The sequence below is a fragment of the Capra hircus genome, chromosome 15 (assembly GCF_001704415.2).
Source record: "Capra hircus breed San Clemente chromosome 15, ASM170441v1, whole genome shotgun sequence".
In the NCBI taxonomy this organism is placed as follows: domain Eukaryota; kingdom Metazoa; phylum Chordata; class Mammalia; order Artiodactyla; family Bovidae; genus Capra; species Capra hircus.
Window position 1 is genome coordinate 36,532,790 of NC_030822.1, and position 16,175 is coordinate 36,548,964.

Here is a 16,175-nt window from a genome sequence, read left to right on the forward strand (position 1 = left end):
ACCCACCATGGTGAGGATGAAAGTAGTCTCCCCTGCCTTTGACCAGTTTTTCCTATTGCGTTTGGAATAAGTAGAGTAGTTATCATCTAAAACATTTCTGTCTTACTAAGTTGCACCCTTTCTGGGTCGTTTGGCTAGAGAGAGCACATTTTGGCTGGGGCTTTTGTGTGTGAAAAAAGGGGTAAAGTTAAAGTCCCTCAGTAGTGTCCAAATCTTTGTGATCCCATAGCCTTGCAGGTTCCCCTGTGAGTGGAATTCTCTAGGCATGAATACTGGAGTGGGTAGCCATTCCCTCTTCAGGGGATCTTCCGACACAGGGATCTAACCAAGGTTCGATTGCAGGCAGATTCTTTACCGTCAGAGCCACCAGTAAAGCCCTGATTACATTGACACAGCAACCGTTATGGGAGAAGGCAAAGAGGAACTAAAGAGCTTCTTGATGGAAGTGAAAGAAAAAAATGAAAAAGCTGGCTTCAATCAACATTAAAAAAACTAAGATCATGGCATATGCTCCCATCAGTTCATGGCAAATAGATGGGGAAACAATGGAAACAGTGACAGAATTTATTTTCTTGGGCTCCAAAATCACAGCAGATGGTGACTGCAGCCATGAAATTAAAAAATGCTTGTTTGCTCCTGGGAAGACAATCTATGACCAACCTAGACAGCATATTAAAAACCAGAGACATTACTTTACCCACAAAGTTCCATATAGTCAAAGATATGGTTTTTCCAGCTCTATAGTGGGTTAATGGTGGCCTCCTTCAAGAGGGCTTATGCCATACCCAGGTCTGCTGCACCCAGAGCCCCTGCCCCCACAGCAGTCCACTGCTGACCAGTACCTCCTCAGGAGACACCCAAACACAGTTCTGTCTCAGTCTCTGAGGGGTCTCTGGGTCCTGGTGCGCACAAGCTATGTTTGAGCCCTCTGGGCATCTCTGGTGGGTATGGGGTTTGATTCTAAATGCGACTTTACCTACTGTCTTGCTGGGGCTTCTCCTTTGCCCCTGGACATGGGGTATCTACTCAAAGTCGCTCCAGCACCATCCAGCCACCGCTCCAGCTGGAGCTGGAGCAGACCAGAAGCTGACTGTGGCTTGGATCATGAACTTCTTACTGCCAAATTCAGACTTAAGGTAAAGAAAGTAGGGGAAACCACTAGACCATTCAGGTATGACCTCAATCAAATCCCTTACAACTATACAGTGAAAGTGGGAAATAGATTCAAGGGATTAGATCTGAAAGACAGAGTGCCTGAAGAACTATGGATGGAGGTTGATGACATTGTACAGGATGCAGTGAACAAGACCATGCCCAAGAAAAAAAAAATCCAAAAAGGCAAAATGCTTGTCTAAGGAAGCCTTACAAACAGTTATGAAAAAGAAGAGAAGAGAAAGGCAAAGGAGAAAAGGAAAGATATTACCATCTGAATGCAGAGTTCCAAAGAATAGCAAGGAGAGAGAAGAAAGCCGTCCTCGGTGATCAGTGCAAAGAAATAGAGGAAAACAATAAAGTGGGAAAGACTAGAGATCTCTTCAAGAAAATTAGAGATACCAAGGGAACTTTTCATGCAAAGATGGGCACAATAAAGGACAGAAATAGTAGGACCTAACAGAAGCAAAAGATATTAAGAGGTGGCAAGAATACATAGAACTATACAAAAAGGATCTTCATGACCCAGATAATCATGATGGTGTGATCACTCACCTAGAGCCAGGCATTCAGGAATGGAAAGTCAAGTGGGCCTTAGGAACCACCACTATGAACAAAGCTGGTGGAGGTGATGGACTTCCAGTTGAGCTATTTCAAATCCTAAAAGATGATGCTTTGAAAGTGCTGCACTCAATATGCCAGAAAATTTGGAAAACTCAGCAGTGGCCATAGGACTGAAAAAGGTCAGTTTTCATTCCAATCCCAAAGAAAGGCAATGCAAAGAATATACAAACTACCTCACAATTGTACTCATCTCACAGGCTAGCAAAATAATGCTCAGAATTCTCCATGCCAGGCTTCAGCAGTACATGAACTGTGAACTTCCAGATGTTCAAGCTGTGTTTAAAAAAGGCAGAGGAATCAGAGATCAAATTGCCAACATCCGTTGGATCCTCGAAAAAGAAAGAGAGATCCAGAAAAACATCTATTTCTGCTTTATTTACCATGTCAAAGCCTTTGCCTGTGTGGATCACAACAAACTCTGGAAAATTCTTGAAGAGATGGGAATACCAAACCGCCTTACCTGCCTCTTGAGAAATCTGTATGCAGGTCAAGAACCAACAGTTAGAACTGGTCATAAAACAACATACTGGTTGCAAATTGGGAAAGGAGGAAGTCAAGGTTGTATATTGTTACCCTGCTTATTTAACTTATATGCAGAGTATATCATGAGAAATGCTGTACTGGATGAAGCATAAGCTGGAATCAGGATTGCCAGGAGAAATATCAATATTCTCAGATATGGGGATGACACCCTTATGGCAGAAAGTGAAGAAGAACTAAAGAGCCTATGGATGAAAAGTGAAAGAGGAGAGTGAAAGGGTTGGCTTAAAATTCAGCATTCAGAAAACTAAGATCATGGCATCTGGTCCTATCACTTCATGGCAAATAGATGGGGAAACAGTGGAAACAGTGGCAGACTTTATTTTCTTGGGTTCCACAATCACTGAAGATGGTGACTGCAGCTGTGAAATTAAAAGGGGTTTGCTCCTTGGAAGGAAAGTTATGACCAACCTAGACAGCTTATTAAAAACCAGAGACATTACTTTGCCAACAGAGATCTGTCTAGTCAAGGCTATGGTTTTTCCAATAGTCATGTATGGATGTGACAGTTGGGTTACAAGGAAGGTTGAGTGCTGAAAAATTGATGCTTTTGAACTGTGGTGTTGGAGAAGACTCTTGAGAGTCCCTTGGACTTCAAGGAGATCCAACCAGTCCATCCTAAAGGAAATCAGTCCTGAATATCAACTGGAAGGACTGATGCTGAAGCTGAAGCTCCAATACTTTGGCCACCTGATGGGAAGAACTGACTCATTAGAAAAGATTCAGATGCTGGGAAAGATTGAAAGCAGTAGAAGGGGATGACAGAGGATGAGATGGTTGGATGGCATCACTGACTCACATGGGGTTCCAAAGAGTGGGACACTACTGAGCAACTGAACTGTCTGACGAACAACCCTAAATTTGAGTGCCTCTATAATCACAGCTTCAAGATACACGAATCCAAAATGACAGAATTTACAAGATAAATAGAAAATTCTTAGAATCCTAGGAGGAAATTTGTCTAATTCTCTCTCAGTAATTGTTATAGTAGCTAGAAAAACTCAGTAAGGACACAAAAGATTTGAGCATAATGTGACTTTTTCTGTATAGAAATAAATGAGTATGACAAAATAAAAAATCTAAATCTCTATTATCATTGCTTGGCCAGTCAAATTTAACATTTCATGTTATAGTTCATATTATTTTTCTTCTGTTTAAGAATAGAATTTCTGAGTTCCCAACTTTAATCTACAAGTATTTTTATCTTGATAGGCATCATATCATACTATCATTCATTTATCATCAATAATCCACAGAGTAAATTTTGTAGACATGAAGATATTACACAATGATTCCCTAATTATGAGATAATAATTAATTTTTGTAATATTATGTCAGTAAAAAAAAACAATTTTTGTTACAATTTGTGATTTGTCACATGTACATTATTTGAACATGTATAACTTCAGATATAAACTACTAAGAGGTTAAATTTATTTCCAGATGTTAGATATAAATTTTAGTAAAGTATCAGTACTTGAAAAAAAAATATTTACAGGAGAAAATGAAAAGCTATTGGCTTATCAAATATATTTTTAGAGAAAATAGGTGCAATGTTAAAAAAAGGCAAAGAAAAACAGAGCTCTTAGTTTCAATGAATGTAGCACAAATATATCATTGCGGTAAAAGTACTTCCTACCTCTCAGTAAAATCATACTGATGCAACAATAAAGACAAGTGAAACAAACTCAGAAATCTATTACAAATGAATGTACTTTCTGCCAATCTAGTTACATGACTATACTATCCATATATTCAACAATAAGACATTTGTTGAAAAATACCATTTCAATCAAGAAATTTTAACTTTCTAGAAGACAATACAGAGAGTAGTACATATTACGTTACAATGTACAGTTCTTTTCTCTGTAGACCATTTATATATTCCTGCACTGCAAGGGTCCATCTTGACCATGTGACTTGCTGTACCTCTCCTCTGTGCAAGAATTTTACATCTCTCTCTGCTAAATTTTGCCCATGTGACCGCCTTTGTTTTGTGAATGTGGATTTGAAGTGTGTCCTTTCAGAGCTGAAACTTTTAACAGTTATTTTGTGGTTTACCAACTCTGTATTCTTCCTCAGCCATGAAACAATATTTGAGATAGGGAATGCTCCATTCCCACAGATCCTCCTGTGAAAAGAAAATGGAGTAAGACACTGCAGTAAACCCACACTGAAAAGGTAGCATCAGTAGAATATAAGTTAATGTTGATGAAAGTCACTGAGATTTTAATGGATGAAGTACATCACAACCTATGCTATCACTACTATCCTGACTTACAGCTAGGTGACAGATACTCTTATGGACAAAAATGTTGCCTGCCACTTCAGTCAACAAAAGACGTTGCCTCCTATCAAGCCACCAGCCACTCCAGCCAAACCGGACAGTGAGGAGAGTTCAGGGGGGAGAAAAGCAGGATATCAGTCTTTGATGAGCTTCCCTCAGAGCTCAGCTGGTAAATGCATATCAAAGGAATAATTTCAATGAGCCCAGACTCTTGCATCTTCTCATACACAGAAAAACACTAAAATCATTAACTTGAAATGTCTATTTCTTATGATTAGCGGTAATCTTGATCTTCAACTACATGGTGGGTTCTTTTGTTATTGTTTGTTTGGTGTTTTTTTCCACCAAACACTCCTGTATTTCCTAGCTCCTCCCTTACCTCTTTGGAACAGTTCCTCAGAGGTATCTGTGAGGCTGCATCCTGGGCTATAGTCCTCAGTAAGGTACTGAGCAAAGCATAATTCTAAACTTTTAGGTTGTACATTTTCTTTTCAGTTGATGCTTCCATAACAAATACTCTGAAAATTCTCTCCTTTGGGACAAAATGTCTCAGGGGGAAAATAACACAGATGCAAGTCTTCGATAGATGACCATGAGCAATACTTCCAGTTGAATCTAAAGAAAGAGACGCATGGGTGCTCTGGCTCAAGATGGCCACATAGACAGGATCCTGAACTCACGTCCTCCCACAGATGCACTAACTCTACAGCCACATGTGGAAGTTTCCTCTGAAAGAAACCCCAAATTAGATGCATGATCCCCACACATTGGAATAATGAGGTAAAAACAGAAAACCAGCTAGGAGAGACTGAGACACAATCTTATCATAACCCAACCCCAGCACTATGGCCACAGTTGGGAGGGAACTCACAATCCTTCACTTCCCTGAGGAGTGAAGAGTTTAAACTCTATACATGGTACCCCAATTTTAAAACTTGCACCTATGAGACAAGCCCTCAAAACATATAGCTGCAAATGCCAACAGAACTTGTGTCCATGAAGCCCACAAGGCTATAGCAACCTGAGAAACAGTTCTTAAATGGCTCACACAGAACCTCCCACCCCAGGGCCCCAGGGCTCAGCAGAGGCAGCCAACTGAAAAGTGCTCAGACTTTCCATGAGGTAGACCTATTTGCTTATCTTAAAACATCAGCCTGAGGGGCAAGCATCTAATTTAACACACATCTAGAGACTTCCTGAAATACTCTCCAAAGATGGAGGCCAGTGGGCACTCTTTGCACTCTCACTCTGCCTCGCTCCAGCTCCTAAGTATCTCTTGAGAAGGAGCTTGTGTGTTTGTCTGGTACCCCGATTTGTGTGGGTGTCATCCAGGGGACACCTCTTGGTCACCTGGTTCTGGTGGCCAGCTAGGTTTATATTCTCAGGTCCCGTAGGACTGTAATAGAGAAAGAGTTCTCCACTGGCCACATCCCAAGGCACAGCAGAAAAGCAATAGACTAAGGCGCCCAGTCTTTCTGTAAAAGAGACCTACTAGCTTATCTTCATAGGTGCACCCTTGGGGGCAGGCTTCATATTAAACGCACATCTAAAGGCCCCCTGGGACCCTCTCCAGAGACCTCAGAGGGTAGGCACTCTCTTCAAGCTCTCCCTCTGCTGGACTGCCCATTGCCAGCATCTCCCAGGAAGGAGGGCGCATGTCCACCGCCCTGGATTGCCGGCATCTCCCAGAAAGGAGGGCGCATGTCCACCGCCCTGGTTTTTGTGACTAATGCCCAGTGGATGCTCCTCGATTACACAGTGACCAATGGGGCTTAGTTTCATGGGCCCCATAGGACCATAACAAACAGAGAAATAGTTCTTAACCAGCTGCACCTTAGGGAACGGCAGAAAAAAGTCAACAGACTATGACACCCAGCCTTTCTGTGAAAGAAGCCTATTCAGTTCAGTTCAGTTCAGTTCAGTCGCTCAGCCGTGTCCGACTCTTTGCGACCCCATGAATCGCAGCATGCCAGGCCTCCCTGTCCATCACCAACTCCCAGAGTTCACCCAAACCCATGTCCATCGAGTCGGTGATGCCATCCAGCCATCTCATCCTCTGTCGTCCCCTTCTCCTCCTGCCCCCAATCCCTCCCAGCATCAGAGTCTTTTCCAATGAGTCAACTCTTCACATGAGGTAGCCAAAGTATTGGAGTTTCAGCTTTAGCATCAGTCCTTCCAAAGAACACCCAGGACTGATCTCCTTTAGAATGGACTGGTTGGATCTCCTTGCCATCCAAGGGACTCTCAAGTGTCTTCTCCAACACCACAGTTCAAAAGCATCAATTCTTCAGAGCTCAGCTTTCTTACTAGCTTATCTTTAAGGACAGTAAAGAATCTGCCTGCAACGCAGGAGACCTGGGTCTGATCCCTGGGTAGGTAAGATGCCCTGGATGAGGGCATGGCAACCTTCTCCAGGATTCTTTCCTGGAGAAAGAGAATCCCTATGGACAGAGGAGACTGGCAGGCTACAGTCCATGGGGTCGCAGAGTCAGACACAACTGAGAGACTAAGCACAGCATAGCACAACGCTTTCACCTAAAGGGCCAGCTTCTAATGAAATACAAATTTAAGGGCCAACTATGATCTCTTCAGAGACCTTCGAGGGCAAGCACTATCTTCACACTCTCCATCCACCACATTCCAGATGGCCAGTATCTCCCAGAAAGGACTGAGAAATGGACTACTTCCTGCCATATCAGCAAACAAGGATGTCACAGCCATCAGAGATTGCAGCCTTCCAATGTGAGCTCCAGAACCATCAGGGCACTCAAGAAGGAGAAGAATACCTGCTATCTAATACCCATTAGACTGTCATACTAGTCACTCCCTAGGATGAGCTCCAAGGAAGCTCAGAATGTGAAAAAAAACACAGGATACTGGCCCAGGATAGCTGAGATGCGTATGAAAGGAATGATTTCACTGAGCCCAGACTCTTATACCTTTCCATACATAGAAAAGTGCTAAATTCCATAACTTGGGATATCTGGTTTTCTTTCACTAACAATAATCTTTTGATGTGCAGACAACCTGCCTTTGTTGCAAAACTTCTATATAACCTGGCTCCTCCCTTACCCTGCCCTTCTATCAGGGTCATTTCAGATGCTATCTCCTGGGCTTGAAGTCCCACCAAATAAAACATAGCGCTCAACTTTTAGTGTTTTTTCAAATTGACAGGAGCCTGTGAAAGTCGTGTCCCACCCAGTTGCTCTGGCTGCCACCCAGGGAATGCCCCTGGATTGCCTGGATCTGGTGGCTAATAGTTCTTATGTTCATGAGTTCCCTAGGACTATACAAATAGAGAAACATTGTTTAACTAGATATTGCCCCCAGAACATAGAGTAAAGATAGCAGGCTGAAATATACCTCTGTCTTTCTGGGAAAGAGACCAATAAACTTATTTTCATAGCTGTGGCTTAAGGGACAAGATTCTAACTAAATATATATTGAAATATATATAATTCTGTCCAGAGATTAAGGAAGCTAGTGGGTGCCATCTTTGCCTTCTCCCTTTGTCCCTCTCCCAGGTATCAGTGTCTCCAAGAAAAGAACTTGTGTATAAAGCTCATACATTGACATTGTGACTGCCACCCTTGATAACCTTGCTCTGGTGGCCAGTGAGATTTGTATACATGGGTTCATGGGATGGTAGTAAACAAAAATAGCTGTGAATTGGTTATAGCCCCAAACTTAGTGCAGAAGGAACAGATAGAAATGTTCTTTCCCAGTCGTCTCCTGAAAGAGGTATATTTGAATACTTCAAACCTTGCTGCCTATGGGTCTGACTTCCAATTAACCTGAATATAGGTTCTAACAGGGATCTTCCCCTTTGGGACACTGATAACTCTTGGCATACCCTCAACTACTGGGAGCCCACTAACAATAAATCAGGTTGCTTGGACAATCACAAGTTTGAGAGACAACCAAGGGCTAGGGCAACATTGAACAAGAAGTTTTATCTCATATATGGGGCCACTCCTTCAAGACTGAGCAAGGTGGCTATTTTATCTAGCGTTAAAAAAACCCACGCAGAGTCAAGGAAAATGAAACAGAGGGATATGTTCCAAATGAAGAGCAAGCTAAAACCTCAGAAAAAAAAAAAAAACTTATGAAATGAGATGTTATTTACCTAATGAAGTTAAAAATAATAGTCGTAAAGATGCTCACTAAGTTCAGGAGAACAAAGGATGAGCAAAGTGAGAATTTTAATAAAGAGACAATATACAAAAGTAACAAACAAAAGTCACAGAACTGAGGAATACAATAACTGAAGTGAAAAATATACTAGAGAGTTTCAAAAACAGACTAGATGAACTGTAAAAAGGGTCAGTAGGCTCAAAGATAGGTTAGTGGAACTCATCTAATTACAGCAGCAAAAAGAAAAGAGAATGGGAAAGAATGGAGATAGCTTAAGGAACTTAAAGGACACATCGAACAGAATAACATTTACATTAAAGGAATCCCCCAGGAGAGAGAGAAAGAGGTATGAATATAATGAGACATTTAAAAAGTTATCATATGATGATAAAAGCGTCAAATCCAATAGCATTTGTAAATATTTATATACTCAAATAGGACCACCAGAATATATAAAGCAAAACTTTAAAGACCTTAAGAGAGAAATAAATAGCTATACAATAATACTAAGGGACTTTAATACCACAATTTCATCAATGGATATATCACTCAGAAAAATCAATAAGAAACATTGCCCTTAAATAACATGATAGAGCAGATTGCCTTAACAAACATATAGAGAACATTCTATCCAAAAAGGACAAAATACACAGACTTCTTAAGTGCACACGGAACGTTCTCCAGGATACTTCATAGGCTAGGGCACAAAACAAGTCTTAATAAATATAAGATTGAGATTATATCAAACATCTTTTCTGACCGCAATAGGATGAAACTAGAAACCAACTACATGAAGAAAACTGGAAAATTCACAAATATATGAAGATTAAACAAACATCATCCTACTGAATGGGTCAAAAAAGAAATATAAAGGGAAAAAAAACACCTTGATACAAATGGAAATGGAAATACAACATAAAAAAACTTATGAAATGCAGCAAAAGGAGCTCTAAGTGGGAAGTTCATAGCAATAAATAGTGATAATAAAAAAAAAAGAGAAAGACTTCTTATTGACCTAAGTTATTTATTTGAGATAAATAACCTAACTTTAAATCTAACCTAACTTTAAATCTCAAGAAACCAGAAAAATAAAAATAAATGAAGCACAGAGTTAGTAGAAGTAAGAAAATAACAAAGATCTGAGTAGAAATAAATGAAATAGAGACAAAAAGACAATAGAAAAGATTAAAAAAAAAAAAACTATGAGCTGTCTTCTTGAAAGTAGTAAATCTTTAAAGTAAAGATTTACTCTAAGTAAATCTTTAAAGAACCAAAGGGAAAAAAGAGACTCAAATAAAATCAGAAATGAAAGAGGAAACATTGTGTTAGGGCCAAACAGGCCCCATGACAGGCTTCAGGGGGCCAAGGTAGGCCTAAGTCTCCTTTACAGAGGGGCTGAGTTATTGCCAAGGAGGAGCTGAGATCATCCTCTGCAGGCGCCAGGACTCGACCAATCAGTATACTCCCTGTAGCCTGGTTCAAGCTTATCAGGACAAGGACGAAAACCTCCCCCGAGAAAGCCCGTGTGCAGGAAAATCTAGCCAATTAGCAAATGCTAAGGAACCCTTGCAACCACCCGCCCCTGTCAACTCCCTGTCTTTGTTTTAACCCTATAAACACTGCTGTAATTCTGGGCTCGGGGCCCTTGTTCCACTCCATTGCATTGGATGAAACTTGGGTCCTGGCTCGAGCTAGAAATAAATTCCCTTTTTGCATTTGCATTGCTGTGGATGTCTTGTTCTCTCAGTTCTGGGGATTGGGACCTCAGGCATAACATTTGGGGGCTCATCTGGGATCCCCTGACTGAGAACAACAACACTTTCCAGGCATAAGGGAAGCCTAACTAGGAGGAAGTATATTAGGACGCCGGCGTCAGGTCAGGGGGCGAGAGAGTCACCCAGCCAGCTTAAGTCCGGGGCCCAGCATTCGAGCTGGAAGGCAGCTGGTTCTGTGAGCCGTTCTGTAAAGGAATGGGGGAAAACGTTTCTCCCGATCCTGAGTCTGGTCACCCTTCGGTAAGGTAACTTTGGGGAACAGGACAACAGTAACCCAGGATAAACCTAGTTCAGTATTTTCGGCCGATATTTGTTCGTCTTCTGTCTGTCGCTTGTCTCTGTGTGCCGGCGCCGTGCTTGCTGTTTGTGCATTTATTGTGGATGGTTGCCGCCATGGGTCAAAGTTATTCTACACCGCTATCTGTAATGACTGACCATTTTTCCGATTTTAAGTCCAAGGCTCGGAATCCATCCCTGCTAGTAAAGAAGAGCAAGCTAAAAACCCTATGCTCATCTGAGTGGCTGACATTTCAGGTCGGCTGGCCGCTGGAGGGAACTTTCGGGCTGCCGGTCATCCAGGCTGTTAAAGAAAAGATAATGGCTCCTGACCCTCGGGGCCATCCGGACCAAGCTCCTTACATTCTGGTCTGGAAAAATCTAGTAGAAGACCCTCCCGTCTGGCTGAAACCCTTTGTTCACAACCCCCCCCCCCCCCAGTGCTTCTGTTCCACAGGTCCTGGTCATGGAGACCTCTACAGAAGAAAACCGGGAGGCACGGGAGAGCCGGAAGAAACCAATACTCCAAGAATCTTCCCTATACCCTAGTCTGATTGATTTAGACACTGAAATCTCGCCTCGCCCGTATATCCCGCCACCCTTGCTCCCGCAGGTACCTCAGGTGTTGTCCAAGCGTGGAAACACGTTCCGGAGCTGATGGGAGGCCGACCGTGCAGCCCCATCTAGTGGAAGAAGGGTTCCCTTCCATGCAGCTGAACTGGGACTTTGAGCGTGTGGACGGTAGGGAGCGTCTACGCGTCTTTCGTCAGACTCCAATGGCCGGCCTCCGGGCAGCAGCCAGAAAACCAACAAATTTATCTAAGGTGAATCTGATAAGACAGGAGCCAAAGGAGAGCCCGGCAGCCTTCTTAGAGAGGTTAATGGAAGCCTTTAGGCAGCATACGCCCATGGACCCCCAGGCTGATGAGTCACGCTCAGCAGTTCTGTTAGCTTTCTTGAACCAGGCAGCTCCAGATATCAGGAGAAAGTTACAGAAGATAGAAAGGCTGGGGGAATTGTCAATACAGGATCTGGTAAGGGCAGCTGAGAAAGTGTTTAATAACAGAGAGACCCCTGAGGAGAGGGCGGAACGGATTAGACGGGAAGAAAGAGAATATGAGGAACGGATTAGACAGGAGGAAAGGGAATATAGGGCCAAAGAAAACCGGAGAAATCAGAAAGAGCTAGCTCAGATCCTTTTTGCGGGGACGAGAAAGGGGCCTGAAGCCCCAAGAACTAAAGACACCCAGTCGGGAGGAAAGGAAAAACCAGCTAGACCTGCCCTAAAGAGAGACCAGTGCGCGTACTGCAAAGAGCAGGGACACTGGGAAAATGAGTGCCCCAAGAGAGAGCTGAAGAAAAAGACTGTAAGACAGGAAAAATCTTCCTCGGGGACCCGCGTCTTATATGCAGGGGAAGATAGTGATTAGGGGGGTCAGGGCCCGGCACCTCTCCCCGAGTCCTGGGTAACTATTAATGTGGAGGGGAAACCGGTCGGCTTCATGGTGGATACGGGAGCCCAATACTCAGTTTTCAACCAAAACTTTGGGCCGATGTCCAAAAAGACTAGCTTGGTCCAGGGAGCCATCAGGACAAAGAGATATTACTGGACTACTAAACAGAAAGTGGACTTGGGAGCCCAACGGGTGTCCCACTCATTTCTGGTGATCCCAGAATGTCCGGCCCCTTTATTAGGAAGAGACCTATTGGCCAAAGTCAATGCGCAAATTCACTTTGACTCTGGGGGGATATCAGTCACAGATGGGCTTGGACAACCAATTCATGTTCTATCCCTGGCACTGAGAGATGAATATAGACTATATTCACCAAATCCCCCTGCAGCGGTGGATCCTGCTATGCAACAGTTGATTCAGAAATACCCTCTGGCCTGGGCAGAAATAGCAGGAGTAGGACTGGCTAAACAAAGACCTCCCATTGTTGTTGAATTAAAAGCAAATGCTATTCCTGTGAGGGTGAAACAGTATCCCATGAGCCAGGAGGCCCAGCAAGGAATCATGCCACACATCCAGCGCCTCCTAAAGGCAGGAATTCTCAAAAAGTGCCAGTCCCTATGGAATACTCCCCTGTTGCCTGTGAAAAAGCCCGGGGGAGCAGACTTTAGACCAGTCCAAGATCTTCGTGAAGTCAACAAATGGGTGAGTGACATTCATCCCACTGTCCCTATCCCATACACCCTCCTGAGCAGCTTGCCACCAGACTATGTCTGGTATACAATTTTAGACTTGAAAGATGCCTTTTTCAGCTTGCCTTTGGCACCCCAGAGCCAGGAAATCTTCGCATTTGAATGGGCTGACAAGGATGGCCAAACTGTGGGGCAGCTGACCTGGACTCGCCTCCCACAGGGGTTCAAAAACTCGCCAACATTGTTCAATGAGGCTCTGGGCGAAGATCTCTGTGAGTATCGAACCAGCCACCCCGAAGTCGTTCTGTTGCAGTATGTAGATGACCTAATGCTGGCCGCTACGACTAGGGGGGTATGCCTGAAGGCCACAGGCGATCTCCTCCAGACTTTGGGGACATTGGGGTACCGGGCAAGTGTGAAGAAGGCCCAAACTGCTAGACAGGAAGTCATTTATTTGGGATATAAAATAAAACAGGGACAAAGATGGTTGACTCAGGCTATGAAAGAGACTATTCTACAGATCCCTGAGCCTTCAACTCCCCGGCAGGTGAGGGAGTTTCTAGGGACGGTTGGGTACTGCAGGCTATGGATTATGGGGTTTGCTGAAAAGGCCTGACCTCTATATGAAGGAAGCAGAGAAAATAGAGACTGGACTTGGACTGAGCCAGTGAGGCGGGCATTTCAGGAACTTCGACAGGCGTTACTGGAAGCCCCAGCCCTTGCTCTTCCGGACCCAGCTAAGCCGTTTCAACTGTTTGTGGATGAAAAGCAGGAAGTAGGGAAGGGAGTCCTGACGCAGCAATGGGGACCGTGGAGATGGCCTGTGGCATATCTCTCTAAACAACTGGACCCAGTAGCTGTGGGATGGCCACCCTGTCTCCATATCATCGTGGCCACTGCTCTCCTTGTCCATGATGCTGACAAGCTGACTTATGGACAGCGTCTCCTGGTCTACACTCCTCATGCCATAGAGGGAATCCTCAAACAGCCACCTGGTAAGTGGATTTCTAATGCTGGCTTAACCCATTACCAGGCCCTGCTGCTGGATGCTCCCTGGATACACTTTCAAACACCTTGTTTTCTGAACCCTGCCACTTTGCTACCCATCCCGGAGAAGGATGGGCCCCTCCATGACTGTGTTGAAGTGTTAGCTGAGGTAACCGCCATACGAAAAGACCTCAGCGACTTGCCATTAGAAAACAGTGAGCTGGTATGGTTCACGGACGGGAGCAGTTATATAAAGGATGGACAGAGAAAAGTGGGGGCAGCCATAGTAGATGACACTGGAAGGATCATCTGGGCTGAGGCCTTGCCCCCTGGAACTTCAGCCCAAAAAGCAGAACTGATAGCTATGATACCAGCACTAGAGAGGGCAAAAGGAAAAAGAATCAGTATTTACACTGACAGCCGATATGCTTTCGGCACTGTGCACATTCAAGGCCCCATATATAAAGAGCGGGGGCTCTCGACGGCGGAGGGAAAAGAGATTAAAAATGTGCCTGAGATATGCAGACTCTTGGCAGCGGTCCACTTGCCCCGGGCAGTATCCATAGTGCCTGTCCCGGGACACCAGAAAGGAGAGGATGCCAGAGCCCGAGGCAACCGTGCTGCCGATGCAGCAGCCCGTGAGGCAGCTGCTGGAGACCACGAAGCCCATATACTGACTGTGGGATGGGAACACTTCCCCCAAGCCCCGTATACTCCCCCTCTGATTTGAGCTGGGTGCAAGATAATACCACCCGTCCTGCTGGCAAAAACGGATGGTATCGGGACCAAGATGACAACTTGTTGCTTCCTGCTGATCTGGGCAGGCATCTCTGTACCCATTTACATCAAACTACCCATTTGGGAGAGAAAAAGACTTTGACACTCCTACAAACAGCGCAGCTGCGCTTTCCCCAACAGAAGAAAACTATCCAGGATATAGTCCTCACCTGCAAGGCCTGCCAGATGATGAGACCGGGAAAAGGACAGCACACAGGTGTAAGATATCGGGGGGAAAGGCCAGGACATCATTGGGAGATAGATTTCACTGAGGTAAGGCCAGGCAAGTATGGGTACCGTTACCTGTTAGTTTTGGTTGATACGTTTTCTGGGTGGGTAGAAGCTTACCCTACTAAGAAGGAGACAGCGATAGTAGTAGCTAAGAAGCTCCTAGAAGAGATTATACCTAGGTTTGGGCTGCTGGCATCTATCGGCTCTGATAATGGACCTGCATTTGTGGGTAAAATTGTTCAGGGACTGGCCTCAGCCCTGGGGACCAAATGGAAGTTACATTGCGAATACAGTCCCCAGAGCTCAGGACAGGTAGAAAGAATGAATCGGACCCTAAAAGAAACTTTAACAAAACTGGCAATAGAGACTGACGGGGACTGGGTTACCCTCCTTCCCTTCGCGCTTTTTCAGGCACAAAACACCCCCTATAAACTGGGTTTGACTCCCTTTGAAATTGTATATGGAAGTCTGCCCCCCGTTTGTCCAGCATTTGAGGAAAAGACCAAACCACCTCTCTCGCTACGTGCTTTCCAACAGGAGATGCTAGCTTTGAGTAAGGTGCAGAAACATATCTGGTCATTGGTACGGGAAATTCATGAGGGCCAAAATGAAGGAACAATCCCGTCTCATAATATAGGCCTGGGAGATTGGGTCTGGGTTAAAAGACACCAGTCAAGGACCTTAGAACCAAGATGGAAGGGCCCTTATGTTGTTCTTCTTACCACCCCTACTGCCCTCAAGGTAGACGGAATTGGACCCTGGGTACATTGCAACCACATGCGACACGCCACTCCAGAGGAACAAGAGAGGGCTCAAAGAGGATGGAAGTCAACACTGCATCCCTCCAATCCCTTAAAATTGAAGCTCGTCCGACAGCAGATCTCAGACGGATCACTCTGACTCTCCTGATGATGGCTGTCCTCCTCGACCCCGAAACTGCCAGCACTGACCCACATCAACCTGTCAAGATTACCTGGAGACTTCAAAATGGGCTGACGCGAGAGGTACTCAATACAACCACTGAGATACATCCTCCGAACACCACCTGGTGGCCTGACTTATATTTTGACTTTAAGGACTTAGTGGACACCCCTTGGTCAGGGCTTTTGGTCCGATTTAGAGGTTTTGGGGCATGTCCTGGTCATAAAAGTGACGAGGAAACTTGTGGGAGTATACAACTTTATTTCTGTAGGTCATGGAGCTGTGTGACTTCAAATGCTGGGGTAGGGAGATGGAAAATTAGCAACCG

At 44.4% G+C, this 16,175-nt stretch overlaps 1 pseudogene; it reads left to right on the plus strand.

The window, feature by feature from the left end:
• On the plus strand, positions 12,342-15,826 carry LOC108637614 (annotated as a pseudogene).